Raw genomic sequence first — 15,960 nt, 5'->3', positions numbered from 1 at the left:
CATATTAAGCAAAATCTGCACTAAAATGCTGATGGGTTTTCAGTAGGACTTCTCTAAATAAAGTAATTCTCGAAATGCTATGGAAATCTGTGAAATTGAACTGGGAAAATGAGTAAGAGAGAGAAACAAAAATGGCCAGATTTGCCCTGTAACACTGTTTTCACCAAAGGGGGTTAGTGCAATTTGGTCTGTCCAGGTCACTTAGCGCCAAAAGGAAGGAGATGTCCACAATTGGCTCTCTGGATGTCTTGAGGATGATGTGGCCAGATCTGAATTTAATCAAAGAACTGGACCTGAGAGTGGGCTGGCAACCTGTTCCTCCCTCAGAGCGATTTCCTGGATTTAATTCCCCCACCATCACCACCAAAAAAACACACCTACTCTTAGACCCACCACGGAAAGCATGCAGCTAAAAATGAAAATTGTCAGGATTCCTGGATTTCCCTATTTATCTGTTTGTTTGCTTTTACCAGTGTTAGTTTACTCAGAAATGAATCTGACTGTGTGTCCAATGAGCTTCATTCCCATGTAGGTGTGTTTAGGATTGCAGAGAAAGAAAAGAATAGGGGTCTAAGAGATAGAAGAAGGGGATGCTGCAGAGAAAGGTAGCTGGAGGGGAAAGAGAACGCAAGAAATATCTGATGGATCAGGCCAGTATCCCCTCTAGTCTCAGCATCTTGTTATCATAGTGGTCGACTGTGGGAAGCCCAGAAGAAGTGTTAGAAACTTGGATATATAAGCTAGGCACCAAATGACTCCTTAAATCAGGGTTACAGTCGCCAAAAGAGAATGTCCAGTTGCCATTTGGGGGTCAGTGGTATTTTTCAATAAAACTTTTGGGTTTCTGAAATTCGTTCTGATTGTGCAGATAAAATATCATGGCTAAAATTCTAAAGGATGTTAGTGTGTGTAAACAGACAAGATCCATGAAGCCCCTGGCATGCACCTCCACATGGTGGAGATGTTAGGCACCATCCTGGTGCCCAGGCATCTTCTCTTGGTTGCATGTGGCCAACAGCCAGGTGCAAAATTCACCTGGCGCCTGACTAATTTTGAACGCTGCCCAGAAGCAGGACTCAAACACAAGAGCACTCTTCCCTCCTGCGGTTTCCAACAATCATCATTCAGAAGCACCACTGCCTCCAACAGTGGAGGTAGAACATTGTGATCTTGGCTAGCAGCCATGGATAACCTTATCCTCCATGACTTTGTCTAATCCTCTTTTACAGCCATCCAAGTCAGTGGCCATTACTGCCTCTTGTGGGACTGATTTCCATAGGTGACGTGCTGTGTGAAGAAGGACTTTATTTTGCCTGCCCTGAATCTTCCGGCATCCAACTTCCCTGGATGCCATGCCAATCACAGAGGGCAACAACCAGAACATAGTGACATCAAGAACCACCTTTCCAGAAATAAAAATTGTAATATTGAAGGAAAGGGAAGGGGAGAGATCACAATAATTAGAGAGTTATGCCTTCCTGTTAGAAATCTCCCGTGAAGAAACTTTCTCCCTCCATCCCCACAAAAAAAGGGACAAAGATTTTCCAGTGGAACTCCCTGACACACAGAGTGTTCCACTATCACCTGGATGTCTCTCAAATGCCAGATATTTGTCTGATTCTTGAATAGGAATGTAAAGCATAGACTCCAATCTTTCAAACATTTTTTTTAAAAAAAGCTTTCCTTCTTCGGGGTAATGATAAAACAACTTATAATTTATTATAAATCTATTTGTTCCAATAGGGCCTGGTGCAGGGGGATCTGTTAGAAGGCACCATTTTTCATTCTGCTCAACTATGTTGCATGCAGCACTGCTTCCATTCCACTGCACTTCAGCTCCCAACAAAAACCACATTATTCATTGCACTGTCTGCTGCAGCAAAAATACATAACTTATGCTGTTATGTACAAAAACTACATTGTCTTTGTGTTATTCCATCCCAATCATTTCAATGCAAATGGCCGGCAGGGAAACATAATCTTTTTTTTCCTCTTTGCAAACCAAAAGCAACAACTACCGGGAAAGCCAGCTGTATTTGCATTTCTGGTGCAAATTTCTGGATTTCTGGTATGAATAAGTGAACATTGGCAATTTCCACTCCCGCTGTCATCAGAATTCTCAACTGCAGTCCCAAACTGAAACATTAAGGAGCAACTTAAGAGTGTCACAGCATCAAACAGGACTTGACTGGGGGTAAGAACAGCAGCGTTGGTTCCTTTTACCAGATTATATGGGTATTGGATGCTGGAGACAGGCTATTTCTCTGCCCATTTATTAAAGTTCTTTTAACAAAGGTTTTGCTTGTGTAGGCTTCCAAGCTCCTTTCCCAGAGGGCAAACTTGGAGCGTGGCCTTCCACCTGTCACCTTACCAGAGGCTCGTGACTTATCTTGGCTGCTGAAATTGGTGAAGACATGTTGAGGGAAAGCTCCGTATTGGTTTTGCTCAAATTAGCTCTGTAAAAATGGGGAGGTGTAGCGATGAGAAGGGGGTTGGCAGCCCGTACAAAGATTCCATTTTACGCTTGTCGTTTTGGGTAAACATTCATTACGGATCAGGAAAGTCTGCATTGACCTCAGCCCCCATCCGCACCCCCTTGCACCAGGCCTCAGCAGGATCGGAGGCCTTGTATTACGGAAAACCCCGGTAATTGGGAGCCTGGCTGGCAGCGCCAGGCATTGCTCAACGAGCAAATCAGACTTTATTAAAAACAGCTGAATTTTCTTTGGCCGCAGTCTCTAAATAATGGAAGAAAACCATGCAAAGGGACATGGTAAATAAAACCCCATCGACTGCTCTCACGCGGAACTCGTTTTTCTGTTTCTAGAGACAAAGAGCTGTGCCCGTTGTTAGTCCTACTCAGAGTAGACCCACTGAAATGAAAGGGCACAACTAAATGAGATCCACTCACTTCAATGGGCCTAGTGTGAGTGGGATTTAGTTGGCTTTGTCCCCACCTCAGTATAAAGAGCACTGTTGGATCTGGCCCAGCTTCCTGTTTCAACGGAGATCAAGCAGATTACTACAGAAAGCCCACAAGTGGGATATGGGGGCAATAACTCTCTTCTACAGTGTTTCACTTTGAACCCCTTGGAGAAAAGCTGGGATATTAATGCCATAACAACAATTATGGCTCCACTCTGTAGTTATTGGTGACCAGGGTGGAATCTAAACCAGGGCCAGATTTAGGTTTGATGAGGCCCTAAGCTGCTGAAGGTAATGGGGCCCTTTATATGTCCAGCTGTCCTTTGCCAACAACAAATTGTCGCTGTTTTTTGTGTGTTGAATGTATGCTATATGGTAATTTATGGACCTAATAGGTATCTAAAGCTATTTGCACATAACAAAATATGTATTTTATCAAAGTACCGTATTTTTCGCTCTATAAGACGCACCAGACCACAAGACGCACCTAGTTTTTGGAGGAGGAAAACAAAACAAAAAATATTCTGAAGCTCAGAAGCCAGAACAGCAAGAGGGATCGCTGCACAGTGAAAGCAGCAATCCCTCTTGCTGTTCTGGCTTCTGGGATAGCTGCGCAGCCTGCAGTCGCTCCATAAGACTCACACACATTTTCCCTTACTTTTTAGGAGGGAAAAAGTGAGTCATAGAGCAAAAAATACGGTAATTGTTGAACTGAAATACAATTAAGAAGTATATTAATATTTTGGAAATGTACATCCAGGTTTTTTTCCTTTTAGTTTTTTTTTGGGGGGGGCCAAGATAGTAGGGCCCTCAGCTATAGCTTGTTTAGCTTATACGTAAATCTGGAACTGAATGTGCCTTTGCGGGTGGTGGAACTACAATCAGTATACAGATTACAGCACAGAAGAATAGGATCAGCAGATTTTGTTGTTGTAACTGCACACAAATATAATCATTCATTGGCTGGAACCTTCTTGAATTGTCCACTTAACAGTGCAAAAGGTGGTGTTTGGGATTGTAGTTTTGAGGGGGTAAACAACAGCTCACAGTAGTCTTTGGGGGACGCTATGTGCTTTAAATGTGTGGTATGGACGTGACTCAAGTCAGAGGACTGCTCCCACTAACTCAGCATTGTCTACCCTGCCAAATGGTCAGTCTTTCCCAACCACGCTGGCTGAAATCCTTAAACGGCAAAAGCCTGGGGTCGATACTGAGCCCCTTTTGCATGCAGAACATGTCCTCTACTGTTGAGCTTCCCAGACATCCCATTTTGCCATCTCTGGGAACTGCAATTTTTAAAAGGAGATTAATACCAAGTTATAATAAGCACCTCCAGCACAGCACTCAAAGACGCTTTGCTCCCCCAGCATGGGAAATGAGATTACAGGCTCCAAGTGTGCTGGAAATGCCACATGAAGGCAAAATCTATGAGCTTTGCTTGCCGACATTGCAGGAGCCTCTGCTGAAATGCAAACACGCAACCGCCTCCATCAATTATGGTAATAAAACAACGTGTTTTTCATCCTTCAGCCAAGTTCTGCTCTGAAAACTGGCTCCCTAGAGTGCAAATCCTTCCAAGAACATAATACCCCTCTGTTGTTTCCTTCTTGAATTTGTTCAGCTGTCATTTGGGATAGACAGTAAATGGGCAGTATGGGTTTAGCTTCCTAACTCTTTGTGACACTCTGTGGAGGGAGAAGATGGAAAGAGGGACATAAACCATCTCAGCCCTGGACAAATCTATATTTTAAACAGCTGGTTTCCTAACCACAAGGGGGCAATTTCTCCACATGCAGATAAACAGAGCACATTATTAAATCAAAAAGTGGTACTTTATAAACAAAATAAAGCCCTAATTCTAGGAGCTACTAACTCAGGGCGGGAAAGCCACACATTAAAAGCAGAAAGTATTAAAGCAAGCATCCCATATTGGATATTGGTGGTTTCTGAAATAACTTCCTCTAAAAAGAAAGCTAAATGAAAACCTTTTTTATGGGGGAGAGTCTGTTATGGTTGAAAAGCTCAAAGTCAAGATTGCCTTACAGATCTTTAGTGTGCAAAATCCTATATAGCACAGGTAGTCCACGGGGTCTCCTTCAGGGTTTCTGAAGTACAACTTCCATTGATATCCCCCTAATAGCTAGATAAAAGCAAACATAGCCTCCCATCTCCAGACATGGGCTTCAGCTTCCATCAGCCCCCAATTCTCAGCATGACCAGAAGTCAGGAATGGTGGGAGCTGTAGCCCACAACATTTGGCTATCATCACATCAACTGTCTCTGATGCATAGCAAGTATTCATGATCACAAGCATCCAAAAGAGAGAAAGGAAGGTGGACAACTTCACAGGCTAACAAGCAACTTTCAAAATATCTCATAATGCAAAGTAAAGGTAAAGGAACCCCTGACCGGTCCAGTCGTGACCGACTCTGGGGTTGTGGCGCTCATCTCGCTTTACTGGCTGAGGGAGCCAGCGTACAGCTTCTGGGTCATGTGGCCAGCATGACTAAGCCACTTCTGGCGAACCAGTGCAGCACACAGAAATGCCGTTTACCTTCCCGCCGCAGCGATACCTATTTATCTACTTGCACTTTGATGTGCTTTCGAACTGCTAGGTTGGCAGGAGCTGGGACTGAACAACGGGAGCTCACCCCGTCATGGGGATTCGAACTGCCGACCTTCTGATCGGCAAGCCCTAGGCTCTGTGGTTTAGACCACAGCGCCCCCCACATCCCCATATGTAAAGTAAGAGAAAGCATATGTCAAAGCGGAGATAGCCTGGCTGCAGTAACCAATGCTGTGATAACATCTACAGTGTTTTGTATGTAGGTTTGCTTTAGAAGATGGTTTGGAAACTGCAGGTAATCTAGAATGCAGCCTCAGATGCTGGAGGCACCCAGTTTTGCCTATCTTTACTCACAAGAGGTCTTTGCAAGGTCTTAGGTAAATGAGTTCTTTGCCCACTTCAGACGCTTTTAGCAGGAGGTGCCAAGGACTGAATCAGAAACATCCGGGAAGCAAAGACTGTGTTTTGCTCCTGAGCTTTAGCCTAGGGGTGCAGAGTCTTTGGCAGGGGGCATGAGAGTTGTCATTCATCTGGAGAGCCCAAGGTTCTCCACACTAGTGGCATGCATTGAAATTCTTTGTAGGGGAACAGTTAGGGCCAGAGGTGCCAGCTTGTGAGGGCAATGGGGGGGCAACATTGTGCATGTGATGTAATACATGTGAGCATTGTGCCACCCTCCCTAAGCAGGGCAGAAGCTTTCTGGGCTTTGGAAGGAGGTAGCAGGCCTCTGACTGAATGCTGGGCAGGCTTTGGCAAAGTGGCAGGAGGGCTCTTTGACCCCATCAGAGCATTGCACCTTCCTCCCTAAACCCAGGCAGAAGCTTCCTGGGTTTTGGGAAGGTGGCACCAGGCTTTAATACTTTAATGCTCTAAATTACTATATAGTAAAGGTAAAGGGACCCCTGACCATTAGGTCCAGTCGTGACCGACTCTGGGGTTGCAGCGCTCATCTCATTTTATTGGCCGAGGGAGCCAGCGTACAGCTTCCGGGTCATGTGGCCAGCATGACTAAGCCGCTTCTGGCGAACCAGAGCAGCGCATGGAAATACCGTTTACCTCCCTGCCGGAGCGGTACCTATTTATCTACTTGCACTTTGACGTGCTTTCGAACTGCTAGGTTGGCAGGAGCAGGGACCAAGCAATGGGAGCTCACCCCATCGCGGGGATTTGAACCGCCAACCTTCTGATCAGCAAGCCCTAGGCTCTGTGGTTTAACCCACAGCACCACCCGTGTCCCAAATTACTATATATACCGGTAACATTTAGGGGAGTAGCCTAGTTGCCCTACTGACTACATGCCATTGGTTCACACCTATGCTAGCCTGTTTATTAGCAACAATTTGATGATTACACTCATGGTCTTTTCCCAGGTTTCCCTTCACACACACACACACCGTTCACTCCTGTAATGATCAATGCAGATATCCCATCTGATGTTGGAAGGCAGCTAACAACATCTATATGAAGTTCTACAGCTGCCACTAGCAACAATATTCTCTGAACAACTTATAGAGCAAAAAGCAAACGGTTATGCTAGAGGAAGCTTGCTGCACACCTGCTGATTCCTGTTGCGCAATCTGTTGCACTACAATCTGACTCATCGGTGCAAGAGGCTTACCATCAAGTGACTTTAACTTAATGTTTAATGGAACCCAATGGTCTTTTTAAAAAACACCTAAAACAGTGAGAGCCCAAGGTTTATTTGGAACACAAGGTTGTTTAAAAGTTTGCTTGATAGCAAGGCAGGCAGATAGAGACACCATCAGGGTCTGCATTAGTCAGATGGTTCCCTGCCCCCCTGCCATGGGTCAATGGGTGTGATTCTGCCCGAGGAGAAGGAAGGAAGAAGGCTGGTAGTGGGGTTGTTTGTGTTTTATTTTTAACTGCTGGTGAGTGAGGTAGGAGAAGTGAAAAACTGTAAATTGTAAAAAATGTAAACTATTTAGTGCCTTGGCAAAAAGAGGGGATATAAATCCAAAAAAGCAAAGCACCAAACAAATTAATAAATAGCAAAAGGTCTGGAGGAATAAAAATCTATTCACCTGTTGTGAAAAATGTCACAGGAAAAAGTGCCAGGTGAGCCTCCCTGGGGTGACAACTCCATAAGCGAAGTGTCACCACAAAGAAGCTCTCTCCTTCATAGACAGCTGACGCGCGTCATTTGGTAGTTGTCCCCCAACAAGACCTCAAAAGAAGATCTTTAGATCTGGAAAGGTATTTCTCGGAAGAGTCTTGCCGCACCCATTCACGACATCAATCTCTTCCTCATTGTAACTGAAGGCAAGAGTTTACTTGCTTCGGGGAAGCTAGATCAGCACGTCTGATGCCTTGACAGCAAACCAAACAATCAATGCCTTCACATTCATACTATTGACTCTCCTCCAGCAGCCCAAAGGCATGAGGTTTAAAATTTCATCTGAAGGAGCTTCAAACTGCACAATTTTCCAGAGTCTGCACATTTTACCCAGGCTTATATGGAAGTCCTCTCCCCCCAGACTTCTAGAGAGAAGTCAAAGACAATAGGAATGCAGTGGCTGATGGGGCAGAAGGCAGGGGCCATAGAATTGTAGAGTTGGAAGGGACCCGAAGGATCATCTACTCCAACCCCCTGCAATGCCACATGGAGGGAAGTGGGTAACCACTAGGGAGAGGTCCTTTTCAGTAGCGCCATCCTGGTTATAGGGCATCCTTCTCAGGGAGATTCAGCTGGCACCATCTTTGAGATCGTTTTGGTACAAGGTTGATAGGGATGGGGGAGAAATCTGATTCAGTTTGCATTTAAAAGGTGAACCTACCAAATTCACCCTTTCCTAAAGAAGATGAGAACCAAGACACAGTCGCCCTTTGTAATCTGCACTTCTCCAAATTTTGCAATGCTGCTCTATGGCCACGTAAGGGGCACCAGAATGCATACAGTAGGGTGAAAGGTGCATATAAATGAATATATTAGTGGAAATAACACAGAAAAAATGCACATTAGGGGAAAGTGCCTTGCAAAAAAATGTGTGTTAGGCAAACTTGCATTCAAACATGTGTATACTAGGAGAACTTCACACTAAAATGCTGATGAATTTCCATGAGTTCTATAAACTTTTGAAATAAATAAATAAATAAAACTGGTGTGGGTGGACTTACAACTGGAAAAATGGGTGAAATGGCTGGATTCTTCCATCCCTACAAAGCAAAAACCTTTTTGTTTACGCAGACCTTTAAATAAAATCTTGGTATGGACATCTGTGTTGTGGGTTTTTAAAAAATAAAAATAAAAATCTGCTTTTAAACTGAGGGCATGTTCTTTTTCCTTATATTCATGTAGCATTCATTTTTCTTTTTTAAAAATCCTACTTTGATTTTAGCGCTCTCTCTCTCTCTCTCTCTCTCTCTCTGTGTGTGTGTGTGTGTGCTTACATACTTATTGTAAGCCACCTACAGAACACTATGCTGGGGGTGGCATAAATAAATAAAATAAAGTGCATCTGAAACACTCAGGACTAGAAGCTTGGTCTCCACCATCAAAGCTTGCAAGGCAACTACAGTGGTACCTCGGGTTACATACGCTTCAGGTTACAGACACCGCTAACCCAGAAATAGTACCTCGGGTTAAGAACTTTGCTTCAGGGTGAAAACAGAAATTGTGCTCCGGCAGTGCAGCAGCAGTGGGAGGCCCCATTAGCTAAAGTGGTGCTTTAGGTTAAGAACAGTTTCAGGATAAGAACAGACCTCTGGAATGAATTAAGTACTTAACCCAAGGTACCACTGTACCTGACTATAGTTGAGGCATTAATACAGCTAAGTTATGGCAAATGTATGTTTAAGACATCCACCACATAGGTGCACACATGCACACACACCCCAAATAGGATTAATGATTCAAAAACCACACGCTGCTAGAGGCCATGGGGAGCTACAGATAGCAAATACCAAATTATTCCCTCCTGGCTGTTCAGGTGTCAATCGACCTCCCGCTCATATTTCTCAGCTGCACATTTCTTTCAGCAAAAAGATCTCCTTGGCTTTGTATAAACTTACCAGCCTAATCCTCCTGCTTCATAAAGGCCACATTAGCTTTGTGTTTAGCATACACGCACACCTCCACACTTCCCTCCTTGTCAGGCTGGCAAGAGAAAGCTCTTAATCTTCTTGAAGAGACTGAGGGTGCGTAGGATGTCTCCGAGAAGATGTCAAGCCCCACGCATGGAGATAAGGCAAGGTGGCATTAAGCGCCACTGTTGATCTTGGCAGCTGCCACCAAGCTTAAACTTCACATCATCATCAAACATCTACAACCTTGACAGGGAGATTTTCTTAGTCCCCCACCGCTCCTTATTAATTTTATTTATTAAATTTATATCCCACCTTTGCTCCTAGAGGAGCCCAGAGTGCCAACTGCACAAGTGATAAAACAATCATAACATTAAAACTATTCCAACACCCATCAAACCTTCGTATTGAAGAAATGTAAACAGGGAGCAAATAATCCCAAAGTAGGGTTGAGGGCAGAGAGAGAGAGAATGAGGAGCTGCAGATATAAATAATGGTTTTATATCCTCTTGTCAGGGAACTGACATCGGAGGGAGAGGCGAAGGGGAGGCTTCCAGATGATGCTGGCGAAGGACCCAGCAGCAGGGGGAGAAACAGCTCAGTAGAGGGGGAAGCCAATCAGCGCAACACCAGGGATAAAGGGGGGCAGACGGGGGAATTGGAGAGAGGGCTCCAGGACTCTTCACTGGACATAAGTGAGGAGAGCCCAGGTCCTCCGCTACCTACGCCTTCCCTGCGCAGAAGACTCCCGCGTAGTGAGAGGAGGAGGAGACTGGATGTCAAATAACTTTTATGTTGGAAGAGGTTCAAGAAACGCCCACTGACGGATTCTGCCAGTGACTGAGGCAGCCACGATGAGAAGGGGCTGTGCAGTCAGAAAGGTTTAACAAGGTAAATTAACCGAGAAAGGCACCAGCTTACGCACGAGTAACTCATACCTCTTACACCTCTCAATAAAGTTCTGTAGTGCCCATAAGACAAGAGATATAGCCCATGTATTTACATTATATGAAGAGATTTTGCCTCCTCCCACATTTACCTAACAAAACACTCACATCACGATCCAAGTCCATCCTCTCTTAAGTGCCCTTTGCCTGGAGAAGTACAGAAGGAGGATGCTATGGACGAAAGTGCATTTTTGGCAACGTCCCCTCCCTGGTGCCTACGTTAATAACTTTTTCAGAGCCAGGACGGCAGGGAGATGAAGGAACTGTAAAAATTTGTTGCAGTCCTTTCGAATTACGTTATATAGTTTTAATTCAGTTCGGATTTCTGGATTTTCTTCCCCTCCGTTATTTTAAAGTGATCTGTGGTTTTGTAACGGTGATGTGTTAATTGAATTTGGGTTCTTTCTTGTTTTGGTTTTGGGTTGTTTGCCTTTGTATCTGTAAGCTGCATGGAGAACTTCAGCTACACAGCGACCTATAAATTGCTATTTATCAGCCAGACACCATCTCCCTATAACAATAATACATTTTTATTTATACCCTGCCCTCCCTGGCCAAGACCGGGCTCAGGGTGGCTAACACTGACTATAAATACAGTAAAAACATTTTTTTAAAAAACCAGTTGATTAAAATATGTTAGAATATAGTTTAAAATGCAGCTTAAAATGCATTTAAAATATTGTCTTTTGGGCATTTTTCGAAGACATTCTACAAGTGCAGGGTTTGTTTGTTTTTAATCTCAGTTGGTACAGCTCTTGCATATGTTCCTACTGTATTGTGAAGTCATTTTCAAATGTTTCATAGGAAGTGACCTGAAAGATCACCTCACCCTTTATATACCCAGTTGATTGCTGTGCTCTGCAAGTGAAGGCATCTTGCAGATCCAACAGTTAGCCACCTAAATTGTAACTCCATCCAGTTACACATCAGACAGCTGCCATCTCTGTTGCCTTTTCAGTGCCTACTGAATAGCTTGATTGGTAGAGCATGAGACTCTTAATCTCAGGGTTGTGGGTTCGAGCCCAAACTGGGCATAAAATTCCTGCACTGCAGAGGGTTGAACTAGATGGCGATCATGGTCCCTTCCAACTGATTCTATGAAGACCCAATAAGCCTTTTAAGATGAGATCTTCCCCAGTCTGGATCTGTATTGGAATTGTTTTAAGATATTTTCATAGTTTTATGGAAGATGGAAACTTGTACAACCCAAACCAATGAATTATAAGAAACGAGATTACGACTAAACACCAAGAAGCACTTTCTAACTGCAAGAGCTGTTCAGCAATGGAATGGACTCCCATAAGAGGGGGTGGACCTTCCTTCCTTGGAGGTTTTTCAGCAGAGGTTGGATGGCCACCTGTCATGTATGATCTACTTAAGATCCCTGCATGGCAGGGGGTGGTGGTGGTGGTTTGGACTAGATGACTCCTGGGTTCGTTCCAGCTCTACAATTCAATGATTCTATGTGTTTGCTTCCTCGGGTTCCACTGGAAGGAAGGATGGGTTATAAATCGTAAGCAACAACAGCAGCAGCAACAATAGCAACCTGCTTCCCTTGTCTTTTCCTTAAAGAAACAACAACCCAGGGAAATGAGAAGCTTTATGTTCTTAGCCTAACACATTTGTAAAAAGGAACAACTGCTCCCACTCTCCCAGCTCAACATCTGTTCTAGGAAATCAGCTGCACAGCTAGATGTCACCAGAGACACCTGCCTCTGCATGTACTGTAATGAGGATCCTGTTTTCTAGGGCTGTCATTCTGGGATGTCAGCACCAGCGACTCTTCAAACAATTCACCCTGATATGCACCAGGAATGAGCTGACTGTTGCAATCGGCAAGCCCACAATCCTTGTCAGAAACTCCTCCGAGCCGAAGGTGTGATGCACCCAATTATTTGTTTGTCAAAGATCTAGAGGCTGAAGGGGGTTCAGCACACTTTGTCAAATGCTATTTTTGGCCCACACTGCGACAGCAATGTATAATGAGGTCCCCAGGTGGCTGCTGATCATGCCAGGTTGTGATGGGGATGAGCAAAGGGGTTGAAAAAATCCAGATGGCAAATTAGTGGGCTCGAGTCAGATAAGAGGAGTCAAAGTTGCTGGCAAGGAGAAGCCACCATGACAACTATGGTGCGTAGGAAGGATATTAATATATTTTTTTAAGACAGTAAGAGGGGGAAGCAAAGACAAAGACTGTTATCCTTCCAATCCCATATCCACACAGTATAAAATAAAGGCTAATTTCAAAATAAACAGATAAACCAGATAGTGGGACAACATTTGTGGGGTTTGACAAAGCAATTTGCTAAGTCCTGAGTTACACAGAACCCTTAGCAGGCGACAAATGTGTTCTTTGCTTACAACGAATGGACTCAAGACCAAACTACCCAAGTTTCAGAGGATCTAAAATCAGATCTCTGTTTTCACCAAAAAAGGGCTCCAGTTTGGATGGGACCATTAGGGTCCTTGGCCTTCTCCAACCTTACCCAGTGGGGCTTCTCTTATGTGGAGGAGGCAACATAGCTGGGGCTTGGAGGAGGCTGAATGTCTCCACTGCAGCTCCGAGAAAGAAAAAGGTCACATGGCAGCAACTACAGCTGACAAGGGTGCTTCACCGCTCCCCAGTGTCTCTACCCCCCCCCCCCACATTTCAGTTGGAGGGTTGGTAAAGAGAAGGAAGAGGCACCAAGTCACATGATTGCCTGGAATGGGATTAGTAGTAGAGCATCTGCTATTCATGCAGAGGGTCCCAGATTCAATTGTTAGTGTCTCAACATAGGACTGAGAAACTCTGGGGAGACCACAGTGAGCAAGATGGACCAATGGTTTGACCCAGTGTAAGGCAACTTGCAATGCTCCTATTGGGGTGGAAAATCTCACAGGCATTTTAATGATGCAATCCATACTTGACATTTTCAGTTACTCTGAATTGTCACCCTGCCAGGGTGTGCATATGTGAGCCTGTTTGAGTTGTTTCATAGAATCACAGAATTGTAGAGTTGGAAGGGAACAATGGGATCAGTTAGTCCAACCCCCTTGCAATGCAAGAATCTTTTGCCCAACGTGGGGCTTGAACCCACAACCCTGATATTAAGAGTTTCATGCTCTACCAGCTAAACTATCCTAGAGTTGGCTTTGTCAGGTGGATGGTCAGGGCTTAAGAAAAAGATTGTGACTGTCAAAGCTAGTTTCAGTTTCTTTCATAAACACAGGGAGCTTTTCCCGTCTGGATGGGAGGCCATGCGTTTCTTTTCCCTGTGGAAATATATTTTCTCTACAGGTAGCACAGAGGTATGTTTATTTAACTAGGTCTTGGGTTTGTTTTGGAGTTGCTTTTCTAAAAACTTCTCCTCAATCTGGATTGCATTCAGTCAGCTATCACTCCAATTAACTAGCAATTATTTAACATTAACAGTAATTACAGACACCAGTTAAGCGCCTACAGATGTCAACTGTTAGCTTTTTGTACCTAATCACTCAATGAAATGGAGAAAGTTCAACAAACATCAATTAGGAAACCAATTAGTTTGAGTTAGAAGAGTGCACACTATCATGAGTGAGCTGATTCGATTTATTTTCTTTTGGCAGGAAAAGGCGCATTGGCCAACAAGCCTCTATACACTACCAAGATAAGGTAAAGCTGAATTACACAATGACAACCTTTTTTAAAACAAAAACAAAAACATTTTCACTATAATGTAGGAATGACATGATCCGTCATAGGTATTCTGGTACAAATCTTTGTTCCAACCTAGTATAGCAACAACCTTCCTAACACACACGGTGCATTGTCCAGCCCATACTCTGATATTATTAGATCTATTTTCCATATTATTATTATTATTATTATTATTATTATTATTATTATTATTATTATTATACTGCCTTATACCCACAGGTCACATGCCATTAGGTTTGCAAACAGCCTCTCTTGCACTGCCTTCAGGGCCGAAAGTTTAAATAACTATCATTAGTTAAAAAAACAACAACATGTTTATCTTCTATTTCCATTTCTTTTCAAGATTCTCAATTAATGGATGCTGCCTGATGGAGGCAGATGAGCTGAAAGTGCAGTGAACAAGCTGATACTGAACTTGTATTGTCCATCAACAAAATATGAGGGCTTCCCCATGTCCGTGCTTGGAAAACACAGCCTTGTATGCTAGTTCAGGCTTGCAAATAGCCACTTGCCCAGTCAGCAGATTGTCTCCAAGCAAGTTGAAGAAGGCTTTGCAAAATGGAAGAATAGCTTCTGTTATTCTTGTAAAGGCCCACAAATGACGGACAGTGCGGTCTATTTACTCCCAAGGGGCTTACTCCTGGAGAAGTGATGTTGTGATGGAATTTTGTCTGCAGCTTATGTTCACTCCCATGGGCAGTGCTTTGATTCGGTATTATGGTCTCTACCAGCCACTTTTCTCCTCTAAACTGAGGTTGCCAACTGACAGCTCTCACCAGTCAAGAGGGTTTGGGGACAAAAGCAGGTGTCTTCCAAGCCACACCCGTCAGCCGCCAACGCCTCCACACAGAAACCAGGAGGATGTTTGTACACGTGTCACAAATGAAGATATTGAGGATCCATTCCTGATCTTTTGCAACAGCCCTTTCTTTCTTGTAGTAGAAAGGGGGCGAGAAGCATGTCCCTCTCTAAATACATTATTCTGGAAGACTAGCTGAATGTTATGTGACAGAATGCAAAAAAAAATTCTCCCCAAACCCCGTCAACTGCTTTAAATGGTAAGGGCAGAAAGACCCTCTACAATATGTACAGTGGTACCTCAGGCTAAGTACTTAATTTATTCTGGAGGTCCGTTCTTAACCTGAAACTGTTCTAAACCTGAAGCACCACTTTAGCTAATGGGGCCTCCCGCTGCTGCTGTGCCACTGGAGCACGATTTGTGTTCTCATCTTAACCCGAAGTACTATTTCTGGGTTAGCGGAGTCTATAACCTAAAGCGTATATAACCTGAAGCATATGTAACCTGAGGTACCACTGTACATATGCATAGGATTGCAGTTAGATAACTAAAAAAAAAAAAAAAAAAAAAGGCTAATGATTAACAACATTTTTTTACTGGCAAGTAACATATCAACACATTTCCAGCTGGTTAAATGTTTCCCGCAAAATCAACATTTCAAAAAGTAAAAACTGATAACCTTCAAAGAAGTGAATCCTGAAATTCTGCCAGGATTTCATGGCAGTGGTGCCGCTTTAAGTGCAGTGATATGTGTGTGCTTATGAACATAACAACCTCTGTGCTGAATGATACCAAAGGTGCAATGTTAGAAACTCAGATATATATCAGCTAATTACCAAATGGCACCTTAAACTTATGTTACAGTCACCACAGCAGAATGTCTAGACATCCATTTCCCCCCACCCCTAATGAGATTTGTTGCTGTTATTAATTTCATTATTATACTGCTTTATATTTTAATGAAAAAGATCTCCAAGCAGTTTGCAACACATTAAAACAGGCA

The 15,960-nt window shown here is 43.6% G+C and overlaps 2 protein-coding genes across 7 annotated transcripts in view; both read right to left on the bottom strand.

The window, feature by feature from the left end:
- Positions 1–15,960, bottom strand: part of GTF2IRD1 (GTF2I repeat domain containing 1) — a 1,520,245-nt gene that overhangs the window by 363,245 nt on the left and 1,141,040 nt on the right. The window lies entirely within an intron of this gene.
- Positions 1–15,960, bottom strand: part of AUTS2 (activator of transcription and developmental regulator AUTS2) — a 658,278-nt gene that overhangs the window by 32,386 nt on the left and 609,932 nt on the right. The window lies entirely within an intron of this gene.

The sequence above is a fragment of the Podarcis liolepis genome (assembly GCF_965112155.1).
Source record: "Podarcis liolepis genome assembly, chromosome: 16".
Lineage (NCBI taxonomy): Eukaryota > Metazoa > Chordata > Lepidosauria > Squamata > Lacertidae > Podarcis > Podarcis liolepis.
Note: the sequence above shows the minus strand (reverse complement) of the source record. Positions and strands in the feature narration are given on the sequence as shown.